This window comes from Sturnira hondurensis, unplaced genomic scaffold, assembly GCF_014824575.4.
Source record: "Sturnira hondurensis isolate 20B ecotype Veracruz unplaced genomic scaffold, ASM1482457v3 Scaffold0022464, whole genome shotgun sequence".
In the NCBI taxonomy this organism is placed as follows: Eukaryota; Metazoa; Chordata; class Mammalia; order Chiroptera; family Phyllostomidae; genus Sturnira; species Sturnira hondurensis.
The window spans coordinates 1,225,227-1,243,271 of NW_028095095.1; the positions used below are offsets into that span (position 1 = coordinate 1,225,227).

Below are 18,045 nucleotides of genomic sequence, written 5' to 3' on the forward strand. Positions count from 1 at the left end.
ATTATCAACCATATTCTCTATCAAGGGAGGAAGAATTGCTTTCCAAGTGCCCACATCACAGTAATGATGACCCTTCAAAAACCGACAGCCCAGGCAAGGGACCACCAAAACCAGCCTTCAGTCCTGGTGTCCCCAGCAGACGTGAATTTCAGAGGGGCGCCCTTGCTACTCCTGTTCTATCAGGAGAACGAGGAAAGCAAGGAGGGTCCAGAATTTCATTTCCTCTTTAAGCTTTTAGGAGGCAACTCTAAGGCCCTGGGCTTTTGCTAAAAGGCACTTTCAGATGTGTTAGTAAATAGCAGTTGAGGATTACAGTTCAGTAAAACTCCAGAAATGATTATGTGTATAACACAGATGTTCTGACTCTCTGAATATCCAAATTGTAAATGTATATGTATATATATATATTTTTTTTCTTGTTTAAAGGAGTTAATTGTTGATTCTCGCTTTTAGGTTGGAGTAGATGAGATGAGGCCCACACTAAGAATTCAGTATATTCCACTGTGTAGTGTGATCGGCCAGGGGGCCCTGCAGCCCAGCTTATGGAAAGTGAGGTCTGCTTTGAGACCTGTCTTTGGCTAGAGTAGTTCATGGGCTTACTAAGTGCAGATTCCTTCTTAGGAATCAAGAGAAATGGATATGCAGCAGGCCAGGGTATTAGTATTCCAAATGGGTTTTATGCAATTCTTTACGCTGCCCGCAAATTTATTTCTGAGCTCCTGAGCAGCTGACACATAGAAGAGAAGCAGATCAGCTACGTGGATACCGGCAGGTAGAAGAGAGACAGGAGCATGTCCCCCGAGCCGGTCACATGCGGCTATTCCTGCTGCCCCGAGCCACTTCTCCCATCAGGCATCACAGAAAGGGAACCGCAGAACCAGCCTGCAAGGCCTCCGTGGCAGACACCAGGATGCAGGGCTTAGATCCCTCTTCACTCGCTGTCAGCTGGTGCCTCCAGCTGTTGTTACCTCCGTCCCTCTCTTCTCTGGGTGGCCTCGGGCACTGACAGCAGATCGATAGCAGGGCAAGTACCAGGGCCCAGCCATCTTCGGCCCCTGCAGGATTCCTGCCTCAGGTTGTCTTTGCTCCAGAGCTACCCCCGCCCCCATGAGCTGCCGATGAGCACAAACACCTGTTGGGGTCTACCTGCAGCCTGTGGGCTGCCCATGCCCAGCCCAGCCCCTGACTCCCTCCCTTCATCGGGGGGCTCCCGACACAACATGTTCAGGCTTAGTTCCGCCTCAGCATCTGTTTCCCAGGGACTGCCACCCGGCTCAGCATCCTTTTGGTAAATGCAAAGAGGAATTCTAAGGATTCTTCTTTTTATCACAATGCTGATGTGTAGCGTCTGAGCCAATTTCACGGGAGCGACGTGAGGAGCACCGCAGCATAACAGATGAGACATAGCACTCAGCTTGGATGCCTTCTAGAAGAAACTTTCTCACCATTTTCTGTTCACACTGTTCTTCTGTGCAGTGAGCTCCCTTGAGTTCAAGGCTAGAATCCCTGGAAAATAGATGATGTCCAGAGACAAGCCCCACGAGGTATTTAGAATAACTCTTTGACTTGAAGTCTCATTGCCACCTTAAATTGGGCATCTTTCTGGGTTCATCTTGAGTACCTACGCATTCTTTCTTGTTTTATTATCTTTAGAAATCACTGAAAAGGTCAAAAAAAGCGCAGTGGGCTTTTGAATCAAGATTCGTCACCTTTTTTTTTTCTCTAGCCCCTTAAGTCCAGCTAATCACTGAGTTCCGTGTCCTTTGAAATGTCTTACTGTCTTCTGATCACACTATCCCTGGCTGATCTCTCCTTTTGCCTGACTCCATGACAGAGGTGAGCTAATGGTACACCAACCTTGGTTTTTTTTTCCTATACTTTCTTTTCACTTAATTATGACAATGTACATATTGCTCCTGCCTGTTCAGGTTCTTATAAATCGTATTTGCAACTCTTTATTGGTATGGTGGTGCTGATGGAACCAGACCTCCTCTGAATATCTGCACTGACCATTGAGCTCTTTCCTTGGCTAGCATTTGCTCTGTATGTTAAGCTCTTTAGCTGAACACACAAATCCCATCGAATGTGTGTGTTGCTGCTTGCCGTCACCACCCCTGCACCCCAACTCCACGAACCGGAGTTGCAGGCAGTGGTCAGGTGCAGGCTTCCTGCTGTCTGTGGTGTCTTTCCCCTTGCTTTCTGCTTCCAGATCACTCCCACAGTCCTCCCAGGCTCAGCAGAAGCATCACTTCCTGTAGGAACACTTCCCCATTCCCTGGGTTGACTCTTTCCTCGTACATATTTCCGCCACTCCTCTGTCGTACTTTTATCACGGCATGTGGTGCGTTGTTGTTCCCTCAACATTGCTCCACCCCAAATATAGTAAACACCTTGGGAGCTGTAATGCTATGTGACTGGGCTCCATATTGAAAGGAGTCCAAAAATGTTGAGTGCGTGCAGTTCCTTCTCCACTCTGACATCTTCGGGCTCTTTCCCTCCAGGGCCTGACATTAGCTGTCAGAGCAGATGGCTGGTAGGCTCGGTCTTACGGATGCTAAGAAGTGGGTTTCACTGTGCCGGCGGACATGCTTTGTTCTCGGGGGCTCCATTTCTGTGCTGGAGATTAACTCAACGCATCTCTGGAGTGATGTTCAGATTAATGTTAAACCATTTGTGGAGGCCCCCAGGAGGACACCCTGATGAAGGGCGTTTGATATGAGCCTCCTTGTCGCTTGCAGCTGTGTGTAGGGTTCATCCGTTTGCTCCTGAGCAAGACATCTGACATTCTCTTCACACAGCACACTCCAGGATTAATTAACAGACTTCTGGAAGGTGTGGGGCCGCATCTCCTTTAACATCCATGTGCTTTGAATGTCGATCTTGACATCTTTGTTTTGAATCATTACGAAGTATTCAAATGATAACCTAACATACAATTAAGACTTCTGCCCTGGCTGGCGTAGCTCAGTGGAGAGTGAGCATGGGCCTGCGAACTAAGGAATCGCAATTCGATTCCCAGTCAGGGCACATGCCTGGGTTGCAGGCCAGTTCCCAGCAGGGGACGCACGAGAGGCAACCATACATTGATGTTTCTCTCCCTCTCTCCTTCCCTTCCCCTCTAAAAATAAATAAGTAAAAAAATAAAATAAAGAGAATCCCTAGTCACTGTAAGGATTCGGAGTGGAATTTCACAGCGTTAGAAAATTAACATGTTCTCCAGGGCCTTATACCGAATTTGAAAGAAACCCAAGTCCTTGCGCTTTCCTCACTTAGCTACGATGACGTCTTTCCAAATGCAGCCTCCTTGCAAAAGCCACAGAAGAGAAGGCTGAGGCATTCAAGGGCACAGCTTCAGAACTAGACCCTCCAGTAGTCACATTAGAGCCCGTACGAGGGGCAGGTGCTCTTTCCTCAGTGACTTTCCAGGAGAGGCACAGTGCACTTGAATTCGGGAGCAGAGCCACTCTGCAGAAGCTTCCGACGTTCATGACTCATGAGATGAGGAACGACTGGAGCGTGTGGCGCTCCAGGCAGCTGCGGTCCCCACAGTCCTGAAAGAAAGCAGCCACCAGAACAGCCGTTTCTGTGTGTGATGTCCCGTGCCCAGGAGCTATGGAAATAGGCTGCTACGGGCAGCTGTGCTCCCGTCTTGCTAAACATCCAAGGGTTCTGTTTTCAACACAGGATGCCTGTTACTAAGACGATGAGCTAAGAAGTCAGTGCAACCAGGGCACCCAGGTCTGCCGTGTAAATAACATGCCGATTGCCGTTTCCCGTTGAGCCAGGTCACCACTTCTCTCCTTCTCCTAGAGGGGACTTGGCTTCCAGAATTATCATCTAGAAATCCTGCCTTTTATGATAACTCCCACTCAGGAACTTACTATATGGCCCCGGATGGTGTGGCTCAGTGGACTGAACACTGACCTGTGAACCAAAGGGTCATTGGTTCAATTCCCAGTCAGGCCACATGCCTGGGTTGCAGGCCAGGTCCCCAGTAGGGAGCATGTGAGAGGCAACTGATGTTTCTCTCCCTCTTTCTTCCTTCCTCCCCTTCTCTAAAAATAAATAAAAATCTTTAAAAAATAATTTACTATATAATCACTCCCATTTAAGCCCTTACTATAGTTTTGTTATGAAAAGATCTTAATCCTATGAGGGGTTATATTTAAAATTCAAGACCCTCTATGATCGGGCTCCTTCATCTTCATCAAATTAATTTCTCCTGACTCTCGACTCCAGCTGCCCTTCAGGGAGGTAAGGCTCCCCGTTCCTGCTCGGTGTCTGTTACTCACATCCCTTCCCATAAAAATGTCTGCTCAGCTCTCCGTGTCCAAACAGGTCCCGCCCATCCTGTTCCTGTTGGACATCGAATCCCCACGGGAGCCTCATCTCGCCTCCTCCCACATGGATTCATGGTCTCTTTCAATCCAATTTATGTCTTTCCCTGAACCTCGTAATTCAGTACCAAATTATAGCCCATTATATGCAGTTCTCTCATTTAGGTGTGTTAGTCTCATAGCTTACTTTGCATCCGAAGGCACACAGTGGCAAGATCTGTGTCCTTCACGTTTAGGCTACAATAAATTTTTTCCGTTTTTTTTTTTTTTAATTTAGTTGAGGTGAAATTTGCATAAGGTGAGATTCACCCACTTTCATGCACGCTTCTATAAGTTTTGGCAAATGCGTGAAGGTGCGTGAACACCACTACAATCGAGCGATGGAATGATTGCACCGCACCAAGTATTGCCACTGTGACCTTTGCAGTCAGCCCTCCTCCCGCAAACAGTCTGACGACCACGGATCTGTTTCCTGTCTCTGTCGTTCTGCCCGTGTGGAGACATACAGCATATGGACTTTATGTCTAGATTCCTGTACGTAGCGTTAGCACATTTGCAGCTTATTTCTCTGTGGGTGAGGCAGTGGGACGTACCTTGCTACTTGGGAGCAGTGCTGGCTGAATGGACATACTCAGTATGTTTATACATTTACCGGTCGGAGAACATTTGGGCCATTTCCAAGGTGGGGCAACAAAGCCTCTCTAAACATTGTCATACAGATGTTTACTGGAACGTTGTTTGCATTTCACTCAGATAAACGCCCAGCCGTGGGTTTGAATGGAGAGCGAATGTTTACCTTCCTAAGAAACTTCTGAACACGAGTTTCCATAGTGGCCGAAGCATTTTGCCTTTGCACCAGCAACGAGTGAGTCCCAGTTGCTCGAGCATCTTAGCCCTTCTGGGTGTGTGCAGCGATAGCACAATGTGGTTTTAGTGAACATGACTCGATGACCAATGCCATTGCTTTTTCATGTGCTCATGTAGGCTCTGTGTCCCTTTGGCTATTTCACAGGACTACCAGAGAGCATTGTGAATATGTTACATGCTGAATTCATGCGCCAGTTGCTCCCCTTTACTAGCCGTTACCATTTATTGAGCATCTGTCGTGTGCTGTGCATCGTACTCAGTGCTTTACATATGACATTTAATACTCGCATTCACCCTGTGAGGGTGGGGGTAGCATTGCCCTCATTGATCATGAAAGGGGCACAGAGTATCATCGACTTGTCAGTAGGCAATTTCTTCTCGTTACGCCAAGAGGCCTCGCATTTGCTTCTTTTATTTCTGGAGCTTGTTTTACGCTGCTGCTTATGCATTTCCCTTTGAGCGTAGGAAGGCCATTGGAGTAGCCATGGAATAAATGCCTCAGCTATTTTCATGTGTGGATGGGGCCCGGCACTACACAGCACATGATCAGGCCCCAGCTTACCAGGGTCACTTGAGTGAGCACACACCGCACAGGCAGCTGATGAAACTCCGGCTGTGTTTAGAAATGAAAATGCCCATAAGAGATTACTAGCATCCTCATTACTCCAAGATGCAATGCATGGTGATGTTGAGAACTGTGTGTTCTGCATGGTGCTCACCAACTCTATGACACTGCTTCTGGTTTTCGTATAAGACATGAAGTTTCTGGCTTTCGTATAAGAATCAGGGCACTAGCGTTTAAGAAGAAAGTCATGCTCTTCCAAAACAAAATATACTTCGGTCTTCAGAGAGTTAAATAATAGACGCGGCAAGTTCAAAAAGCAGGATTCGAGCTCCTTTTCGGTGAGGCCTGTTCTGCTGGCTCTCTGTGCATCTGAATGGCGTTACCCCACTCTGTGGCCATGAGAACCAAGGACAAGAGGGTCGAGCGCTGCTCACAGAACTCACTCACACCCGCCGCTGTGGGTTCCGGTACAGAGTGGTTACTAAAGGAAATCACCCAGCCACGTACACAAGCCAATACAAAGGTTTGGCTGCACAGCGGAATTTCTGGAGCCCAATGTAATGGCACTGTAATATAATTATACATGTATATGCTTGTAAATGCATGCACACTTTCAATCAGCAATGATAACACTCCGGATATGTTTCAAGAGCTTTAGTATCACCATTGCACTGAGGCATACATATTTTTAATAACTTTCCCTAACGGGTTTTTAAAGAGATGGCTGTGGGAAAATTCCTTAATATGGAGCCTCGCCTAGATGGGAAAGGAGGAACAATGGGAATAAAGAGGTGCCAGTATGTTGAGGCTGTCTCAAAAGAAACCTTCTACTAAAAGCTATTTAAATAGGTTATTATTTTATATTTGCAAGTAAAATGTGTGTTCTCGCCCTGGCTGGTGTTGGCTCAGGCGGTTGGAGCCCTGTCCTGTAAGCAAGCATACGGTTGCAGATGGGATTCCCAGTCAGGGCATATGCCTAGGCTGCAGGTTCGGTCCCCAGTCCAGGTGCTGGTGATCTGTGGTCCAGGCACAGATGAGAGGCCACCTTCCGGATGCTTCTCTCTCACATTACTGTCTCCCTCTCTCTCCCTCCCCCTCTCTCTCTAAAAGCAGTGGAACAATGTCCTCGAGTGAGCATAAAAACATAAATAAATAAAAAGTGTGTTCTTGCTTCCATCCTTCAACTTTCTGCTGTGCACCAGAATTGTGGCGAGCCGGTGTACCACAGAGGTCCTGGTGGCCAGGCTCCTGCCAAGACTCTCAGCTGCAACTGGAGGGAAGTGCGAGGAAGGAGGTCTTCCACATTCTCGTTCCTCAGGACAACGACAACGGGGCCTGCTTCTCTCTGGGAGACATGGCTTCCGGAAATGGCGATGGCTTTAGCACACCAACAGCAAAGCCTGCCGCTCGATGCATTCAACTTCTTCCAGCCCAGCTGGCATTTTGATTCGTTATAATTGCACATGACGATTTGGCAGAGGCTGGGTGACCCTGCTAGCTACCACACACAGACCTCTCGCTGTGGTCGTGAGCCTGGTAATTGCGACAGCGACAGCAGCAACCAGATTGAGATGTCTTACCCTGGGTGGTATTTTAGTTCGCCCGGCAATGTCACTTAAAATCACGAAGTATCTCACAGGGTGTATGAAAGTGGAGCTCAGCCTCAGAACTAAGTCTAAGCTGTTTAATACCTGAATAATATGAAAAACACAGGGTGAACCCTTAAGCGTGTTTTCATTTCCCGGCGTTCCTCCTGCCGTCTCCCCCACTATGGCTTGGACGGCTCTGTGTTTGAACTTCCATCACCGCCTCTGTAATTGAAGCACCCACGACCTTGGGTTTCCCTCCCCAGACAGGGTTTTGCTTCCCAACGCCCTTGTTACCTCTGTGCAATTTAAAACGCCTGCCTTCTCAATTCCCATCATCCACGTTGAAATTAATCTGTCCCTCCCCTTCTCGCTCACCCACCTCGTGCATTTTAATGGAGTAGGACACCCGTGTTTTCATTACGTTGGTCACAGAGGCTTAACTCACGTTCTCTTTTTCCTTCATTGTTTCCCTTACGCTCAGTATCTATTATAGCTCTTCTCTGTGATCCATGTATTTTATGAATTCCAAATTTTCAAATAGCAAACAACATGTATGTTCCTTCCAGTCTAAATTGGCCTGATGCTAAGGATCCTTGATTTCATTCTCAGGACAAAAATGAGAGAAAAAGAAAAAAAGCCTTTATGAGATACACACACACACACACACATGAACGAACAATATAAACATGTTGACTAGACATTGTATCTGAGGGAGAGAAGTTGTTCTAAAAATAACTTCTCGAAAGCCAATAGCAGACCCTGAGGGAGGTTAATGGAACGTGTAGGGCATTTCAATTTTCTTTCTTCCTGTTGCGCTGAGGATCACCAAACAAGCTAATCGCCCTGGAGTGTGGGATCGTGTTAAACCAAAGGAGGGTGTTTTGATTCCTGGTTGCAAAGCCCCTCCATCCCAGAGTGTAATGCTGGGCTTGGGGCTGTTGCTGCTCCCCACCCCTGTCCCCACCCCCAGGATCCTGAGGGCCGGGGCCCTACTTGGTGACTTGGTGATGACGGCAAATCTCAGCAGTTGCAAAATCTGCGGAATATATGAATTAGCACATCAACAACTACTTACTCTCCATGCTCAGCACTCTCTTAGAATCTGTCTGGTAAACACAATAAATCTAAGAGGTAGTTTCCTAATTTAAACCCTTACCCAGAACCCCAGGGGCGAGGGGCGGCTGCAGGGCAGTCATACCCAATCTCTCACTGGGTTGCACTCAGATCACTTGCTTTTGGGTTTGGGCTTTGTTTTCGGTTTTGTTTTTGTTGTGTCTGTCTGGTTTTTGGTTTTGATGAGTTTTTTTACATATAGATTTCCATTTGAATAATCAGATGATAGCATTTTTTATTTGTTTCCTTGATTCTTGGTTTTGGACTGCGTTGACAAAAGCAAAATACAGTGTTTAGGGTTTATAGTTTTCAGTCATTTTTTTTAACCCTGTTAAACTTTCAAGCGAACAAGAGAAATCATGGGGGGGTGTGGATCTAAGCAGAGTTGACTTCGGGGAAAATGGGGAGCTCGCGGGCGTCTGCCTCCTGGAGCAGCCCCTCCCGGGGGGGTCCTGAGGCCTCCAGGCCAACCGGTCCCCATGGAGAGGAGGCTTATGAGAGCATTGCTCTCTTCTGTTTCGTGGACATGTACCTTGCTCTGCGCCAGGGCTTCAGGGAAGTTTTATCACCTGAAAGTGTATCAACTTCCCTTTGATTGTACGCCCTCCTTGTTTCTTTGCCCCAATAGCTCTTGGGTGAACATATCTGTAGGAAATCAAGCATGAAACTCAGATACTAATTAAAGCTGAGGCTCCATAATGTCCTGTGAAAATGGCTGGATTTTGGAGAGGGACAGTGGTTCTCACTGCTGCAGTGGACATATTTCTGTGATTTCCGAGGGGTCACCTGATTCTGGAGTGCTGATTTATAAACTCATGGGCAACTGTCTACTGGAGCTTCCGGTTAACACTAAACCTTGGAAAATATGTCAGGCATCCTAGCCCTACACAGGGCACGCCCTTCCAGTCTACTCAGCTGTTCAGGTGTAGACCAGAGGAGAATGATAGCAAAGGTGAATGGGTGTTTTCATAGATCTTCTACGGAGTCCAGTGGTCAGTTGGTTCTCTGTCTTGCTGGACTCAGTGACAGTTTTACAACCTCATGCCTCTCTCCTCATAGATGGGGCTGAAGAAATACAGACCAATCCCTTCTCCCTGACTCTGGATTTCACACAGACCACACTTCCAATTTCGTCCGTCAGTCAATGTGTTCCAGTTTCGAGATAACGATTACTCTTACATGAATTACATCTTAAATGCCCCGAAATATGCCGGTGCGGCAGCACTGAAAATATCATCAGCAAAACATCGCAAGTATCATTGTGGAGGAGGGGTCAGCGTCTGAGATGCGTATGGCTGATGAGTCCTTGAAAAGCACGTGGGTTCTTAAACCCCTGGGGGTTTTTAACTATGCTATTTCTGGAATTGGACCACAGCGACAAGGCCAACAAGGATGCGGGCAAGGGGCCATCTTCTTCTTTGGTTGTGTGTGTGGTATTTTGTCTGTTTGAATAACCTGCCTTCCAGATTTAGAAGCCTTTTATGGCATGTGGCATGAGACTTCAATGGGGTATTTTACCCCGTGGTGAACTTGACTTGGCCACGGTGTGCCCAGATGAAACATTCCTTCTGGGTGTGTCTGTGAGTGTGTTTCAGATGAGATTAGCGTTTGCATCTGTAAAGACCCCCCTCCCCCAGTGTGTGTGTGGAGGGGGAGGGGGTGGGGCAACATCCAACCCATTGAGGGCCTGAAATCAGGGAGGGCCTGTCTCTGTCCCACCTGCCTGATGAGTTGGGGCATAGGTCTTTATATATATATATACACACACACACACACACACACACACATATACATGAACTCTATATACATCCTGTTGGAGAACCCTGGGACCTACTCCAACTCTCTGCCTTGCAGTACTTCAGCCCCCTAAGGATACAGGTATGAGCTTTCTCAAATAGTGTTATCACTTAACCCATGGAAGTCTGGAGATGCTCATAGCATCATTTATAAAATACTCAACACCTGCTTCTGACTCCTCATCATTCCGTTCAGTCACCACACCTGTTACTGGGAAGCTGTGTCACAGGTCGCTGCGTCTCCTCGGTGTCCTCAGTGGGCCTCGGTTTCCTCAAATGTCAAAACCAAGGTGAGCTCGAAGCACTGTCCCACCCCACACAAGCCCGCAGTTGCGCTGTTCTGTGATCACCCCTGTGGGTAGTCTGCCTTTTTTGTTCTAACTCCCATCACACGGACGGACTGATGTCGATTTTTATCTCAAAGAATAGATTGGTAGCTCTGGAGAGACCTTCCAGATTATCAGCTCCAACACCTTCAATCTGCAGATAAGGAAATGGAGGGCTCGACGGAGGAAATTATTGCCCCAGCCTCCCAGAGTCTGCAAGCGCTGACCCTAGATGCCAACGCTCCCACAGATGTAATCCTCCCTCCCCTATGCCATGAAAGTGTTTTCCTTGCATTTTTAGTTAAATCAGTGACCTGTTAAAGTAAATCTGATCAATGAGATGCAGCTCCCAGGCAACGATATTGCAGAATATTAAAGCCAGAAAGCAGGCGAAGGGAGCCGAGAAACAGCGTGAGCAGTAGTGCCCAGGCAGACACATTAGTGCTGATCTGCTGCACCGGGGACAGCCATGAAATAAGGAAAAGCCGAGAGAGACTCCGAGGTTTGGGACAAGGAAGACGTTTGATAAAAATGGAACTAAGACTTGGAGAAGTAAAGCTATGCCTTTGTTGTTGACTTTCAGTGCCACTGACTTCAGCTCTATTGAGACATCCTTGAAGAAGAGGGTGTGATCTCTTTGTGGGCAGAAAGACCCCGGGATGACAGACTTTATATATTTTTCCTTTGGAACTGTAGGTTCAAAACTCTACTTAGAATATTCATGAAAAAAGAATCATCTACATCTGTTGCTGTTGCCAATAGCAACCGTCTTTCCCGCATTGCCACCTTTTTCGTGTCACAGAAGCATTTGGGTCTCTCTCACTGTACGTCACTCAGCCTCCAGAACTCAGTTCTTTTCTTGCTGCCTTGTCAAGTGTTTTCACAAATTCCAGGGTCGCTTTTTGAGTTCTCTTCCCAGTCTGTGTGGTGCGTTTTTTCTCGTTTCTTCTACCGCTTGCCCTATCCCTTCATGTCTTCACAGCCATCCTGATGCATTTCAAGACTTTTAAAAGCATAACTGGTGGGAAATAACAGGGCCATAACATTTTCCATATCTACTGTAGTTCTACAAACCAACTAGTTTAAAGCACCCAGGAATTTGTTTCAAGAAGGCCTACCAAAACTCCAGCTGCAATTACATGGTAAATTGCATCAATAGCATGCTTTTAAAATGCCTGTAGGCACTAGTTCAAAGAACATCCCAATGGGGTGTTTGTAAAGTCACCCCAGCACTAGGAATAGTGTAGCCCTTCTCCAAGGCTTCCCTAGAGTCTTGTAGGACACAGAAGAGCCGTGGGAGTGAAAAAAAATGGCTCCAATGTCAGAGGATGATCTGGTAGGTTCATTGGTAGGTGGCAGCCATCAGCTAATGCGAAGAAAAAGTCCTCAAGCCTGGTAGCTGCAGAGTCTGTTTTGGGGTCTCGTATCCTGGTTCTGTCTCCTTGTCATTCCATTGCAAAGCCGTCCACCCCAGCCTCTCCAAGTGACAGCTAGACTCAGTCCCTGCTGAGCGGTTGACCTGGGTTAGCTGCCCTCTCCAGAGAGCTTGGTCCTTGGAAGTCACGACAGGAATCCCCTGGGATCCATGAGATAGTATGCATATCAGAACGTGATTTCATCCCGACTCCTTCAGGATAAATGCTGTGAATGCAATGTCTGCTTCTCACATCATACTTCAGAAGCTAAAATTCAAAAGTGTAGTCTTCAGTGACCTTTTAAGGAAAATATAACTTCAAAACAGTGACGGCAGGGAGAAAGGCAGAATAAACAGAGAAGTGTCAGACAAGATGGCACCATTGTAGAGTTGTCGGAAGTGTTGAATGTCAGAGGCAGACATCATTAGACCACTCAGAAGTAAAGGCTAAGTGCTTTTTCTATTAACCACCTGAGCCTTGCACCACAAACTCAAAGAGCATGTGTAATTGGGGCTAATTACATCAAAGGATTACCATTCCAGTTTATCTTTCTTCTTCTCAGATAAGCAGATAAGAAACCGATGAACTTGGCTTTGGGTTGTAGTCCCTACAGAGAATGGTGCTTTTAACTCTCTCCCCGACCCAGCAAGGAGAGAACACCCACCATTTTCTTATTTCCCGCTCAGTAGCAGAAATCTAGAAGTGAGCCTGTTACAAAACACTCAGTTTTTGAAGAGTCATTGTCTTTTCCCTGGTTTAAAAAAGGATCATTTTGCATCTTTAAACTCATTCTTTAGCTTGATTTTCACACAAAGATATATAGCGATGGCAATAAAATTGAAACCAAAGGAAGCACTACAATCTAATCATTTATTTGCAAGAATTAACGCTATCTTCCTTGAAAGCATCAAAAGTAGAAAGCATAGGTGTGTTAAATGCAGTCCTTGCAAGAATCCTGTCTTCTTAAGTCTTCAGAAATTGTTTATGATCAAAGTGACTTCCGGCCTTTTTATATTCAAGTCTGTCTGGGGCAGGGAGCTAAGGAGAACACTGGTAAGAAGCTCAGTGGGAGGTGAGGGGCCTTTTCTCTCTGTTCCCTCCGGAGCCCGACTGCATTTGTGACTCTAGCTCAGAAGACTGAACAAGAAAGAAAGCTCATTCCCCACCAGAATGTCATATGTGAATAGACTCCATTGCCCTCAAGATAAGAGTCACCCAGCTAGAGCACATAATCTGAATATTTTTTTTTGTCTTCACCTGAGGACATTTTCTTACTGCTTTTTTAGAGAGAGGAAGTGTGGGTTGGGGATCGGAGAAAAGCATCATTGTGAGAGAGAAACATTGATTGGATGGTCCCCGTAGGCTCCCCAACCAGGGATCAGACCCACAACCCAGGTACATACCCTGACCAGGAATCAAACCCACAACCTTTGGGTGTAGGTGACAATGTTTCGACCAGCTGAGCCACGCTGGCCAGAGCTGAATTGTTTTTCAGGCAAAAATCACAGGTTTCCAGTGGACCAGTAGCCTGGAGCTGTAGACCCCACATAGGACTAGATACAAGCATTCCTATGTCCCCATCCTCTTTCTGCCAAAAACCAGTTTTAAGAACTTGAGAAAAGCATGCCCCTCCTCCAGGCCTCTTTTCCTCTCTCCGCCAAATGGGGAACTTAGAGGATGTGTCTTTAAGTCTTTTCCAGTTTGTGAGTGATGGAAAAAAAAAAGAAAACTACTGTACCTTGTTCCTAACTGATGAGAGCTTACCGGATTGTTCGTCAGCAGGGCCAATTTCCTGTGAAGAAGACAACAGGAAGGAGGTGGTGTTCTGAGGGCCTACCCAGCCTGCCTCATCCACCTGCTCAGAACATAATACACATTCATGGGAACTGGGTCTCTCAACTCTGTCACCCGAACACCTAGAGATCTGGGAGCTTTGCAGGTGTGAGTGGCAAAGGTGAGTCACTGTTCTGTGTGTGGACTGAACAACTCAAAGAACTGCCCTCCCGGCCGGGCGCTAGGAGACCTGACTTGCAGATACAAGCAGAGACCAGGCCCTGCATCCTGTAGCCTCTAAGATTAACCCCGCTCTGGCCGTGTTTATTCCAGCCATTAATCTCCTAATCTAATCAGTTTGCCACCGGATGATTTTTTATCTGATTATTCCAATTCATCACATTTAATTAGGTCATTATTTCTGCCTTCCGTTCAGGGGGAGGAGAAAGCATTGGCTGAGAAATGCGTGTGGTAGGACTGGGCCAAGCGCTCACACACTGGAGCTTATTTCATTTCACAGCGTTCTCAGACGCAGCGAGGTGGGAATTATGATGCACACTTCACAGGTGAGGAAGCAGACTGTAGAGTTTAAGTAACTCACCGAGATTCTCAGCACGAAGCAGCAGCCCAGCTGCACCTGGAAACAAGGCAGTCCATCTCCAAAGCCATGTTCTTTCCACTGCATTGGCCTTTTCTTCCCCTACCAACTAATTCAACATTATTTCTGAGCTCAGATAATGGGGGGGGGGGGGGGCGCTTGGCCTCAGAGGGCAGGAGGAATGTCTGCAATGACTTTTTGTCAGAGCGGTGACAGGTGACACTGGTCCAGTGGGAAGAGCCTCTCGCCCACCGCCCCTGTGGCCAGTGGCGCCTGTATTATTATGGGTTCTGCCGTAGCTCATGGTACAGATAACACTGTAGGACCCCTGCCCTGCGCAGAACTTCAGGCTGGTTCAGAGGCACCGCCCTTGCCTTTCATCTCATCAGGGCCATGTTCTACCCGATCCAGTGGGCAAACCTCAATCCATGCCTTTTTAGGTGATAATGGCTAATACTTTTTAAACATATATATATATATATATATAATGAAAATATGAAATATATATATATGAAATATATATGTGTAACCATTTTTTCTGTTCTTTCTAAAAAAATGTGTTATTTGAATTTTTGCACTTAACGGCTTAGACAGTCAGTGATAACGGTAAATGGAAAGCCAATCAGGGCTCTCCAACCTATGACCTGCAGGCTGCATGCAGCCCAGGATGGCTGTGAATGCAGCCCAACACAAAATTGTAAACTTACTTAAAACACTGTGGGGGTTTTGTGTGTGTGTGTGTGTGTGTGTGATTACATGCTGCAATATACACAACTGTTCTTCTTCCAGTGTGGTGAAGAGATACCAAAATATGGGACACCCCCACGAGTGAGTCTTAATTGTTTTTCTCAGGTGAAGGCCAATATAGAAGTGGCCAGGTAGTGGCCACTAACTGAACTAGCAAGGAAACGTGATTCGTAAATCATTTTGGAAAAAGAAGGTCTGTTCTGTGAACTCTTCAAGTTTTGAGAAAGGGAACTGTGATTCATTTCCACTTTTTGGTTACAACCGTCAATAGGCACGAATCACTTAGTTCCCATAAATCCATAACTGTTACAGGGGGACCCGAGTGGCCCCAATGTGACTCTATAACACGCCTCTCAGGCTTCTTCCGGCGCGAAGTTAGTGAGGCTGGCGGCACAGCTGTGCTCATGTTTCCGGGCAGCCCCTTTACTGCGTGATTAATAAGGGCAAAGGGAGGGAGGGTGGGGACCTCGGTGGCAATGTAGGTTCTAATGCCTAATCAATTTCCTTCTGCAAGTTTTATTACACTGAGACTTCTGGAGAAGGAAATTGATTGGACTTATTCACCTGGGAACTTTTAAAGAAATAAAGTGGGCTCTTTTAGTTTTCTGTTACAACCTACTTTATGGGCCTCCAGCTAAGGAAAAAATGAATGATCCTGCTCTCGTCAGTTACTTTATTCCGGTTTTTGTGCCAGGAATTTAGAGAGTTGAATGGGAGTGGACATGTTAAAGAGAAAAAATAGTACCAAAAAAGAACAAATCAAATGTAATATAAACGAAGATGAAAGAAAGTAGGAAAACACTTTTAAAACAGATGATTTCATCTCACCTCAGGTATGTAGATCGTTAGTGAGTACCTACTGTGTGTCTAGCCTTCAACTGGATGCTGGAAAATTTGAAGAGGATGAATGAATCATCATGGCCTCTGGTGTCCAGGGCTCCCCAACTCGACTAAGAGAAAAGATATCCACGTAGATATTAAAAGACAGGGATTCGGATAGCTGTCAGTTGACTGGGGGCATCCCTGGCAGAGGCGCACAGGGAATGGTGACCGTTGAAGAAGCTCCTGGGACCAGAGGAAGGCGTCTTCCAAAGAAGCTACAGTGTGAAGTGAGTCTTACAGCAAGCGGTCCATAGAGTTAGAGGAAGGGGTGTTCGCTTTGAGAAAAAAAAAAAAAAACAGTAGAGGGTGTGAAAGAAGAGAGGCAACGGAGAACAACTGCATGAATCAGAAGGATTTGGGACTGCTTGAGCGTGCTGTGCTGGACGAGACAAGGAATCTCAGCGGCGAGGCCAGGAACGAACACAGCCCATCCCAGGAAAACACAGGCGCAGCGTGAGGGGAAGGAGATCAGACTCACGAGACAGAAAACCAAGGACTGTTTTTAAGGAAAGGATGATATCATCAGACTTGTGTTTAGGTAAATGATTCTAGAATGAGTATGGTAATTACTGTAATTTTTTTTTATTTTACTTATTTATTGAGAGAGGGGAAGGGAGGGAGAAAGAGAGGGAGAGAGACATTGATCTAAGAGAGAAATGTCCCTCGGTTGCCTATGTGCCCAGACTGAAGACCCTAACTGAGGACCCGGACATGTGCCCTCATGGGAAACCAAACCAGTGACATTTTGTTTTGAGGGACGACCCCCAACCAAATAAGCCACACCAGTCAGGGCCGGGGCATGAATTTTACTAGGAAAATACAAGAGACGAGAGAGGATACCGGGGTTTATCTTTTCCACCATACATGGAATGCCTCCGCCAAATGCATTTTGAAGTGACCTCCATTGCTTTAAGTGGACAGTGAGTGGAGACAATAGGAACGATGTCTGTTTCCAACCATGAACATCCGTAGCTGTGAAGATGGACTTGGACTTGAGTTAGCATCCTGAAACACACTTTTCCTATTTAGGCCACTGAATTGGCAGGTCTTGTCATTCATAATTCCAGGTGCTCATGGAATCTCTTTGGAGGGTGCTGGCTTAGTAGCTGGCTGTCTTTGGGGTCTGAGCATTTCCAGAGAATGGCTCTGTTTCAGATGTTCAAAGTCACTAGGCAATGGATGAGGCTCGTCAAGAAGAGCAGATGAAATCCATTCACTGCCAGGAGTCAGGCTTGTTATTCTTTGGGCCAGGTACTTCGTCACTGAATCTTTGTGTGTTTTTGTCAAAAGCATAGCAGTAGACCTGCCCTACTGCCTTTTCAGGGCTGTGAGGAACTGTGAGAGGAAACCACAAACTTTTACAGGTCTAGGCGTTTGTATTGTCAGTGTGCGTGTGTGTGAGTGTGTGTGAGTGTGTGTGTACTGTGACTCAGTGCTCTTCTTTATCATTTTCCCCTCCTTGGGGCAGTCGACCCCCTTACAATCTCACCTCCCTGCAAGGATCAAATTTCTCATCTCCTTCATCAAATACTAAGTGTAAAAATACGGTGCAAGTTACTAACACATTGAGTAAGAAGAGCGAATTTCTCCTGATGGGAATTACACACCTTGTCTCATCCCCATCAACCACAAAACCAAAGTAGAAATTTGAGTGTTTCTGAAGTAGAGGTGGATCTGATGGTTTGGGCCAGGGCCCTGTAGGTGTGCATAGCACCAAGGTTGTTCATCATGTCCTTCGGCTCTTCGGTATTCTTGCTCACGTTTTGTCTGGGGACAGTTTTTACATTCCTTTTGAGCTCGGGATTCTGGCAGCAGGTAGGCAGTGGTAACATCATGCTCCCCACACTTCCTGTCTCCTGGTTTGGGGCCCCACAGTGGAGAGCCAGGCTGGGGAAGCCTGAGTGTCCCGGACTCTTTCTGGGTTGGCAGGCAGAGCTTCCCTACCCAGAAGGACCTGTGGCCACCCTGTCCCAGCCCCCCTGTGGCCATCTCCCTTCCTCTCCCTGCTGGCCAGTCCCATCCAGTTGCCCCAGCCTC

General features: G+C 46.7%; 1 protein-coding gene across 1 annotated transcript in view; it reads left to right on the forward strand.

The window, feature by feature from the left end:
* The window catches only part of CNTNAP2 (contactin associated protein 2), a 1,160,842-nt gene that overhangs the window by 669,985 nt on the left and 472,812 nt on the right, over positions 1–18,045 (forward strand). The window lies entirely within an intron of this gene.